Source organism: Myotis brandtii, unplaced genomic scaffold, assembly GCF_000412655.1.
Source record: "Myotis brandtii unplaced genomic scaffold, ASM41265v1 scaffold410, whole genome shotgun sequence".
NCBI lineage: Eukaryota > Metazoa > Chordata > Mammalia > Chiroptera > Vespertilionidae > Myotis > Myotis brandtii.
Genome location: NW_005365764.1, coordinates 1,429,353 through 1,439,660, shown reverse-complemented (window position 1 = coordinate 1,439,660; position 10,308 = coordinate 1,429,353).

Sequence of the window (10,308 nt, the reverse complement as noted above, 5' to 3'; positions counted from 1 at the left end):
TTGCTCAGCATAATACTCTCCAGGTCCATCCAGGCTGTTGCAAATGGTAAGAGTCTTTTCGTTTTATTGCCGCATAGTATTCCTTTGTGTAGATGTACCATAGTTTATCCCCCCACTCATCTGCTGATGGGCACTTAGGCTGTTTCAAGTCTTAGCTATTATATATTCCACTGCTATGAACACAGGGGTTCACACTTCCTTTAGGTTTTGACACAAAAGTCGCCTTCTCAGTGAGCTTTAACCTGGACATCTTACCTAAGGTTTCACCTGCCCCCCACCCTTTTTGCTTTGTTGGTTTTTCCCTTCTTGGCACATATTCTCATCTAAAATACCATATACTTCACTTATTTACCTTGATTATTTTCCAGCTCTCCCCCTAGGTCAGTGGTCAGCAAACCACAGTGCTTCAAACCTGGCCTGCCGCCTACTCATGTATGGCCGACGAGCTAAGCACGGTTCTCACATTCTGAAATGGTTTTAGTCATAGTAAAAAAAATAGTATTTTGTGACACGTGAAAATGGCATGCGATCCAAACTTCAATATTCATAACGAAAGCTGTGTCGGAACGCAGCCGTGTTCATTCACTTCCGTGCTGTCCGTGGCTGCTTTCCCACCGCCATGTGGGCTGAGCAGTCGTAGCGGAGACTGTATGTGGCACTGTCATCGCTGGGTGCGTGGCACACTCCGGGTTGCAGAACTGTGGTTATAACTGGATTTTGCATCTTGACCCACAAAACCTAAATATTGACTATTTGGCCTTTTCCAGCAGTTTGCTGACCCCGGCGTTAGAATCCGAGCCTCACAGGTAGCGGTTTGCTGTTTGTGTACTGATTACTGTGTCCCCGGTGCCTAGAACAGTGATTGCACTTCCGCTTTTGACTTGACAGTGTATCAGGACTGGATTTGTCCTCTCACCTGAAAATACTAGAAAACTGGACCTTCTTGAATCTGTGAAATCTATTAAGCCGTGGTTTACAGCACTGGGCAGCAGGTGGCACAGGGCACGGATCCCTAAGGGAAGGGAAACAAATGAGGCGAGCCCTGCGGTCACCCCCAGCTTACCGCCTAGAGAGAGAGGTACCAGGTCAGAGGTCAGAGCAGAGGGAAGGGAGGAGGAAGCCAATAGAGCCTGGAGGCCTCACCAGGTTGAGGCAGAATTTGGAGTTCAGGGAGGCCAAGTGCCTAGAATCTGTGGGGCAAATCCTGAAGGGAAGGCTGTGCAGAGAATGCGTCCTGGGATGTGAGGAGCGGTTCCCTCTCACACCAGCCAGCGTGGAGCGACTTCCCACCACCTGGGGCCTCAGGCAGAGTCCTGGGAGGGGCATTGCCTTCCTAGTGGAGCCCAGTGAACCCAAGGCTGCTCTGAACGAACGCCAACAGAGCTGAAAGCAAGTCTTTCTGATGGTATCAACGCAATTCCATGTCACCTAGCGGCATCTTGGGACAAGGCCGGCAATATTTAAAGGAATACAACCAAATCCAGTCGTCAACAATGTGAAATTTAAAGTGTTGGTTGAACAAATTAGTACATGGATGGTGGGAGCCAAGTTTCTTGTGATTGGAGAGGGAGATTACAGATAAGCAAGAAGAGAGAGTTAGAATGAACTCTGGATTAGAGCTGGAAACAGTATGAATTAATGTTTAGTGTAATGTGGATACAGATGGATAGGTGCAGAAGTAGTTATAAGTATGTTTGTATATATGGGTTATGTCTGCTGAGAGGGCCTAGAAGCAAGGACACCCTAGTAGAAACAAGCACCCCCATCCAGATCTTTATTTTAATACCATTCTCCATTAAAAGGAGAAATAGAAGATTTTATGACTAAAGCAGGGACAATAGAAGATGAGCCAGACTGTCTTGCAAATAAGGAAGTGCTCCAAAAACAAAAGTATGGGGCATGTCAAAGGGATGCAGGAACCAACCTGAATGAGCTCCAGTAGCCAAAGATGGAACAATTTGTATAATAAAATAAACAGTCTAGTATGGGGTTAGAATCCAAAGTATAAAATAAATATATGAGTCCCTTCTGATATAAATGTAAGATTGAATAATAAAGGATGAAAGAACAGGTAAATCTTTCTTACAGAAGCATTCCCAATAATATATGTAGATATTCCTCCTACAGGCGGTAAAGCTTAATCCCCATCCCCTGGAGTGTTGGCTAGACTTAGTGACTTGCTTCCAAACGCTAGAATAGGAAAAGAAAGAGATAGTAAACTTAAAGTGGATTAACCTGACAAACACCTCCTTAACCAAGTGATGAAGGTTAACATCACCAGTGATGCCATGTGGATATTATCTAACCCACAGTATGCTGTGATAAGAAGGGCACTTCGCCTTGGTGGTATTTTTTCCAAAACCCATAACTCTACTATCATGAAAAACAAACAGAGAAACCCAACTTGGGGGACATTCTATAGCAGCGGGGAAGGCTTCGTGATGAGCAGGCTTGGGTGGGGTGAGGTCAGAGATAGCAAAGGTGGAGCCATCTCCTCCGTCACCAAGGCAGACATTGCTAATGGATCACCCCGCTCTTTCCCATTGATCTCAGATACGGACTCAGAATTCTTTTCAACACAGTGCTCACAGTGCTTTCCCTTAATCATCCACTTAGGAGGGAACGGGTGTAGCAGTTAAGAGTTAGAGCTGGGGCGCCTGATTCTCTGGGTTCAAACCCTGGCTCCTCCTCTAAGTAGCTTGTGACTTTGGGCCAGTTATTGCATTGCTGTGAGCCTCAGTTCCCTTATTTGTTCTAAATTTCCATTCTTTAATACATGAAGTGGGTAACACTTGGCACTTACTGAGATTTTGCGAAGATTAGATGAGAGTGTCTGCAAAGCCCTACACACAGTCCCTGGGACACAGCGAGGGGCCCATAAATGGTGGTGGCACAGGCCAGCATGAATGTCTGCGGGTTCACCAGGTCTCTGCCTGCGGAGGGGCCCAGGAAGAGGGGAGCAGGGACCGAGGGAACCCAGGGGCAAGTGCTCTGCCCCGTAAGTCCCTATTGAGCTTTCTGGAGAATCTTGCCGGGGCCCAGATGAAAACTCGCCCATTTTTGGACAGAGTGAGCAGTCGTTGAAATACAAGAAGTCCCTGTTGAAAAATGTCCCTGCCGTGAGCACTGCTGGGCGGATTAGCTGGCATTCCTTCTCCTCCATTGAGCGGAGTCGCAAGCTAATAAATATTTCAGAATTGGCTGTATTCAATCCAGCCCTTGTCCCGTTGGACGTCTGTTCTCTCAGCTTTCAGAAGGAGACAGGTGCAGAAGGATGAAAAGGGATTTAATTACTAAACATCCCCAACTCCCGATATGCAAACACATGCTGTACTCTGCACACACCTACTGCACACGGTCACGCGCTCCCCGTGCACTCGCACACATGTCCCCATGGGGCCCCTGATCCCCCACACCAAGCGGTCTGCCGGTGCGGTGCTGTGTTCACACATGCACACGGGCACACAACTCACATAGGAGCCACATGTAAGCACATGGGCAAACAGTGCATGTGGACAAGTGAGTGCCTCAATGTGGATGCAGCACCCATGACTGTTGACACAAGCATGTTTATAGTCAATATGTGTGTATGTACATGTACACACACATTTATAACATGTTTCTACACATGTGTACACACCAATAATATAGCCACTCGGGTGTACATGTTTACACACGCATGTGCCATGTGTTTCTGAGAAAAGAGAACTTCCAAGGTGCCCTCATTGTCAAACTGTATTGTTTACTATAAGGAAAATTAGGTAATTTAGGTGAAAAGACAAATGGAAAGGGGGCATATAGGTCTTTCACATCGAAAACTTCTATTTTCCTTGACACGTTATTGAGACAGGCACGCAACACACATATGCACACCTGTGCACACAGACCTGCAGGTCCACAGACATTTCACACCCAAGGTGCACTTCTTCTCCCCTGTATAGAGTCACGCACACCCACAGCAGTAAGTGTGCCTTTGACTGGGCAGGCATATCCATGTGTGTACACACCAACACACACACACACGCGCGCACACACGCGCGCACACACACACACACACACACACACTCTCTCACCCTTTGCTGGAGTCTCATCCTTCCCTCCTCTCTGAGAACTCGCACTCTTGCTGCCTGTCCTCTGGGCGCTGGGACACTCAGAGGCAGGGGAATCAGAGTGTTTCCAAAAATGCATGACCAGGTGCCTGGCCTGACGTGGAGGGAGGAGGTCATGCCTCTGATCCCATGTTAGTGTGAGGGCTGGGGCAGGAGGGGAGGGATGTTGGAGAGGCAGGAGGCAGAGCTGGGGGCAGGATCCTGACCCAGCCCTCGGATTCCCTGACCTCCACCCACAGTGGCTGAGGGGGCCTGCCCCATCTCAGAGGTTCTGAGGACCCCATCGCTAAGACCCTACGTGAAGCTCTGAGAAGCCCAGGTAACTGTCACCTGCTTTGCCCCATTCCATCTCCTCCGTCACCATCGCAGACGTTGCTAATGGATCACCCCACTCTTTCCCATTGATCTCAGATACGGACTCGGAATTCTTTTCAACACAGTGCTCACAGTAGCTTTCCTTAATCATCCACTTAGGAGGGAACGGGTGTAGCAGTTAAGAGTTAGAGCTGGGGCGCCTGATTCTCTGGGTTCAAACCCTGGCTCCTCCTCTAAGTAGCTTGTGACTTTGGGCCAGTTATTGCATTGCTGTGAGCCTCAGTTCCCTTATTTGTTCTAAATTTCCATTCTTTAATACATGAAGTGGGTAACACTTGGCACTTACTGAGATTTTGCGAAGATTAGATGAGAGTGTCTGCAAAGCCCTACACACAGTCCCTGGGACACAGCGAGGGGCCCATAAATGGTGGTGGCACAGGCCAGCATGAATGTCTGCGGGTTCACCAGGTCTCTGCCTGCGGAGGGGCCCAGGAAGAGGGGAGCAGGGACCGAGGGAACCCAGGGGCAAGTGCTCAGGTTTGATCTCTGCCCCGTAAGTCCCTATTGGGCTTTCTGGAGAATCTTGCCGGGGCCCAGATGAAAACCCGCCCATTTTTGGACAGAGTGAGCAGTCGTTGAAATACAAGAAGTCCCTGTTGAAAAATGTCCCTGCCGTGAGCACTGCTGGGCGGATTAGCTGGCATTCCTTCTCCTCCATTGAGCGGAGTCGCAAGCTAATAAATATTTCAGAATTGGCTGTATTCAATCCAGCCCTTGTCCCGTTGGACGTCTGTTCTCTCAGCTTTCAGAAGGAGACAGGTGCAGAAGGATGAAAAGGGATTTAATTACTAAACATCCCCAACTCCCGATATGCAAACACATGCTGTACTCTGCACACACCTACTGCACACGGTCACGCGCTCCCCGTGCACTCGCACACATGTCCCCATGGGGCCCCTGATCCCCCACACCAAGCGGTCTGCTGGTGCGGTGCTGTGTTCACACATGCACATGGGCACACAACTCACATAGGAGCCACATGTAAGCACATGGGCAAACAGTGCATGTGGACAAGTGAGTGCCTCAATGTGGATGCAGCACCCATGACTGTTGACACAAGCATGTTTATAGTCAATATGTGTGTATGTACATGTACACACACATTTATAACATGTTTCCGCACATGTGTACACACACCAATAATATAGCCACTCAGGTGTACATGTTTACACACGCATGTGCCATGTGTTTCTGAGAAAAGAGAACTTCCAAGGTGCCCTCATTGTCAAAATGTATTGTTTACTATAAGGAAAATTAGGTAATTTAGGTGAAAAGACAAATGGAAAGGGTGCATATAGGTCTTTCACATCGAAAACTTCTATTTTCCTTGACACGTTATTGAGACAGGCACGCAACACACATATGCACACCTGTGCACACAGACCTGCAGGTCCACAGACATTTCACACCCAAGGTGCACTTCTTCTCCCCTGTATAGAGTCACGCACACCCACAGCAGTAAGTGTGCCTTTGACTGGGCAGGCATATCCATGTGTGCACACACACACACACACACACACACACTCTCTCACCCTTTGCTGGAGTCTCATCCTTCCCTCCTCTCTGAGAACTCGCACTCTTGCTGCCTGTCCTCTGGGCGCTGGGACACTCAGAGGCAGGGGAATCAGAGTGTTTCCAAAAATGCATGACCAGGTGCCTGGCCTGACGTGGAGGGAGGAGGTCATGCCTCTGATCCCATGTTAGTGTGAGGGCTGGGGCAGGAGGGGAGGGATGTTGGAGAGGCAGGAGGCAGAGCTGGGGGCAGGATCCTGACCCAGCCCTCGGATTCCCTGACCTCCACCCACAGTGGCTGAGGGGGCCTGCCCCATCTCAGAGGTTCTGAGGACCCCATCGCTAAGACCCTACGTGAAGCTCTGAGAAGCCCAGGTAACTGTCACCTGCTTTGCCCCATTCACAACTTTGCTCATTCATTGACAGAATAGCCGGAATAGCCGGTGAGCACATCCTGGTGTCAGGTGAGACCGAGGCCTGTTATTTGTTCTGTGTTAGTGAGCGGTCCCTGAGGGCCTGTTCCTCCGTGAGCACCAGGCCCACCCAGAGGCGACCTGCGGGCTAGCCTCAGCCCCCTGCAAAGCAGAGCCCAGCCAGGTTTCCCCCCAGTCAGGGCCATTGCAAGCAGGCAGGGGTTGAGGGGGATTGGGGGCTTTCAAAGAACCAATCAGTGGGCCTTATGGAAATACATGCAAATGAAATATGCAAACCAGCACTAAGTCTTTTTGCATCTGCAGCCAGCCCAACCTGCCCTAGGTGAGCACTCCCTTCCCCTTGACAGGAAGGTGGGGAGCTCTAGTCCCAGCAGGAAACAGGCCTCTGGCTGGCGGTTCCTGGTCCCTGCCTGCTGGTCTGGGTGCTCCCCTCCCCCACCCCCTCACCACTGCCAGGCCCAGTTTGCTCCCCTGCTTGGCAATGGGGGTCCTCCCTTCTGACCCAGCCTCAGGTGAACCTGCCCACACGCAGGCACACCCTCTCACATTCCATTTTAGTCTAACACAAACTTACCCGTGCACAAACACACACTAATGCACATACATCCGTACTCATCTACACACTCATTTATGCAATCATTTGTGTCACCGAACCTCTATGTGCTCGCATTCATCACACACATTCATCTTTGCACACTCTCACTCACACATACACCGTCATCTGTCCATATACACACTCATGCCCTTGTGTTTATACACTCATACGCACTTCCACCTTAGCACACTCGTTCCCACACATGCACATCACTTACATGTGTTAACAGACACCCACACATATGCCTGCACCTATCCTTGGCCTTGTGGGAGCCTGTGGACCTGGGAAATCAGGGTCCTGGGAGAGACAGGTTCGCGGGGCCATCGGTGGCCGAGTACCCCCAGACGAGGCTGCTCAGAGGCCAGCAGCCAGGGCCCATCCTGCCCGCCGTGGGCCTCCCTGAATGGGTGAGGATCCTACCCCAGACACCCACTGGCCTCTGGGCCCCACAGGAGGGCAGCCTCCCGGGATGATGCCTCCCACAGGAAGCGGTAACTGAGGGGCAGAGCATAGACAATCAGCAGGCCAGGGATGGGGCTGTGCCTGCGTGGCCTTGGTTCCTAGAATGAGCAAGTGGGAGGTGGGAGGGAAGGAGCCCAGCCAAGCTCGGGGATGGCTACAAGGGGGACCGGGGGGCCCTCGTCCTGTGGGTGCCACTCCTGGGAGTAAGGCAGCACTGTCGGGCCCTGAGCCCACCAGTGAGGGGCCTTGGGGAGGCAGCTGGGGCTTGGAGGGTCTGGGGGCACCTTACTGCACCCAGGCCTCACCCCTGCTTTCCCGCGGGCCTTCCCCTCCATCGCTGTGCACCGGGGGCTCAGGAGCAAGGCCCCCCCGACCCTTCAGGCTTCAGCTGCTTCCATGAGCCTCCTGCAGGTGCGGGTTTCTCCGCTCACTGTGCACGAATGGCCGTTCCCAGACCGAGGCCGGTTCTTACTGGTATTTACAGGTGAGGAAACCGAGGCTGGAGGCCACGTGCATGTCTGGGGTCACACACTAGCCAGTGGCAGAGCCTGGGGTGGAGCTCAGGTCTCGATGGCACCCACGCCATGGGTGCTGCCTCTAACAGGTTGCTATCCCTTGTCTGCCTGTGGCCCCTCCTGGTCCAGGGAAGGGCCCACAGTCTTCTTGCCGCCCCTCTGAGGAGACTGTGCTTGCCGAGCGTCACCAAGGAAATGAGGCAACCACAGAGGAGTTCCCAAACGGCAGGCCACCGCTTCCTGTCTCTCCTTGACCCCCATCGGCAGCCCCTCCAGCTGCCCGCCCTCGGCCCCCATGCCTGCTGCGTGCATCCTCGCACGCTCGTGTTTCCTGGCTCGAGGGCCCAAGTGTGCCAGGCACCCGCAGCTGGAGGTCCCCTCCGCAGGCCTTTCCCAGTTGATCACTGAGGCTGCCCGTTCCTTGGGGCGGTTGGTACTTTATACTTGTCTCAGCCCCAGCCCCATTGCACAGATGCAATCACCGAGGTCAGGGATGGGCAGAGGCTTTCCCAAAGGTCTTCTCGGCCTTGGTTGCCCCTTCTGTGTGTAACACGGGGGGTTGGACTCTCCCCATCCCTGTTCAGATTCTCCTGTCTCCTCCCCCAGGCACCCTGTGGCTGCAAAGACAAGCTGAATGATGAGGGAGGTTTTCCCAGCTGCAGGCGCATTAGAGCCCCCCCTCCCCCCAGGCCCCTGCAAAGATGGGCAGAGCGGGCCCTGGCTGCGGGTTGCTCTTTCCCTGACTTCACCGTCCTATTCTCTGTCTGGTACCAAATGGACAGAGCACGGGCGTGGGGTGCCGGCCCGGGTGGTGTTCTGGCTGCACACTGCTCGGCAGCCAGCACCGGGGCCTGGCTCCCCTCCCTCCCCTTCTCAGGCCTCAGTGGTCTCCCTTATAAAATGCGGAGGTGGATGCCTCCCTCCAGGAGCTCAGAGGCCACGGGGTAGACAAATAAACCGGCACAGAGTGCGGTACATGCCATCGGCAGCACCGCTGTGAGCGCACAGGAGCCGAGACTGTGGGCCCGGCCCTGCTCACTGCGCTTTGCCTGCATCCCCTCGCCCGGCACCACCGGCATCCTCAGGCAGGTACCCTCCCCCTGCGCCTGCTGGGCCCTGCTGGGCCCTGCCCGGACCGCCTCGCCTTTCCTGCACCGCTGCCGGCTGCTCCAGACCTTTTGGGGGGCTGACCTCTTGTCTCAAGTTGGAACCCCCTCGTGGACTTCCTCCGCTTCCCTCCGCATCCCGCTAAGTGTTCGATTCCTTTAGCCCGATGGTTGTGTCTCTTACGGGAGGACACGGGTCCCAGGGAGGGGGACTTGCTTCTCTTTTGTTCATGCTGCTTCCCTGGCGCCGGCACGAGCGATGCTCAGTACACGCCGGGTGGGGCTGACGGAGGTTTACAGGTGTTTGTAGAGAAAATACACTAAGTAGTAAATAACCATCCAGGACTGAGCTCTGTGCTTCGTGTACTCACAACTGTAAACCTCCCTTTGCCTCACTCTGTCCTTAGTGGTTAGACGTCCATTTTACAGATGAGGAAACTGAGGCCCAGACGGGTCCTGGGAGCTGTCCCAGTGGTGGTAGGGCCAGCGTCCAGCCCTCCCAGGCTTCCCCAGGCCTGTGTGCAGTCTCCCCCTCCCCATCAGCTCAGTCCTGGCTCGGGGCCTGTTTCCCCTCCACCCTGCTCTAGGTGGCAGTGGTGGTGGGCAGACAGTCCCCCCACCCACCCACCGGCCCCTCGCTTTCCTGGGGGGCGAGGGGGGTGGCGATCAGAGGCTGGGAAGGGCTGCTGGGGGGTAGGGAGGAGCCTGACCCCCTCCCCTTCCCTCTCCAGGGCTGCCCCCTCTCAACCCCAGACTGGAAATCTGACACCCGAGGCCCATCTGCTGCCCTCCCGTCCTCCCACCCCTGGAGGCCACTGGGCCTGCGGCTGCAGAGCAGTGATTGTTCGGGGCTGAATGGGCAGGCCTGGCGCCCACGCCAGGTGCATCATTGTGAGGCCCTGACACCTGCCTGGCGGGGCGCTTTGGCTCTCAGCCCTGGTGCATGCACGTCCTGGGGGTCAGTGACACCACCACCACGTATTGGCTGTAATGGGCAAGAGACACACGCTCTCGGAGCCTCAGTTTCCCATCTATACAATGGGGGTAATCTCACAACACCCCACAGAGCAGGAGAAAGATCACGGGTGATGGTCCACGGGCCGCGCTTAGCACAGAGTGAGTGGCAGCGAAGGGCAGTCGTTATTACGAAGACCTAGCAGTGTGCAGACGGGAGCCCAGGGGAGCCAGGCCCAGCCCCCA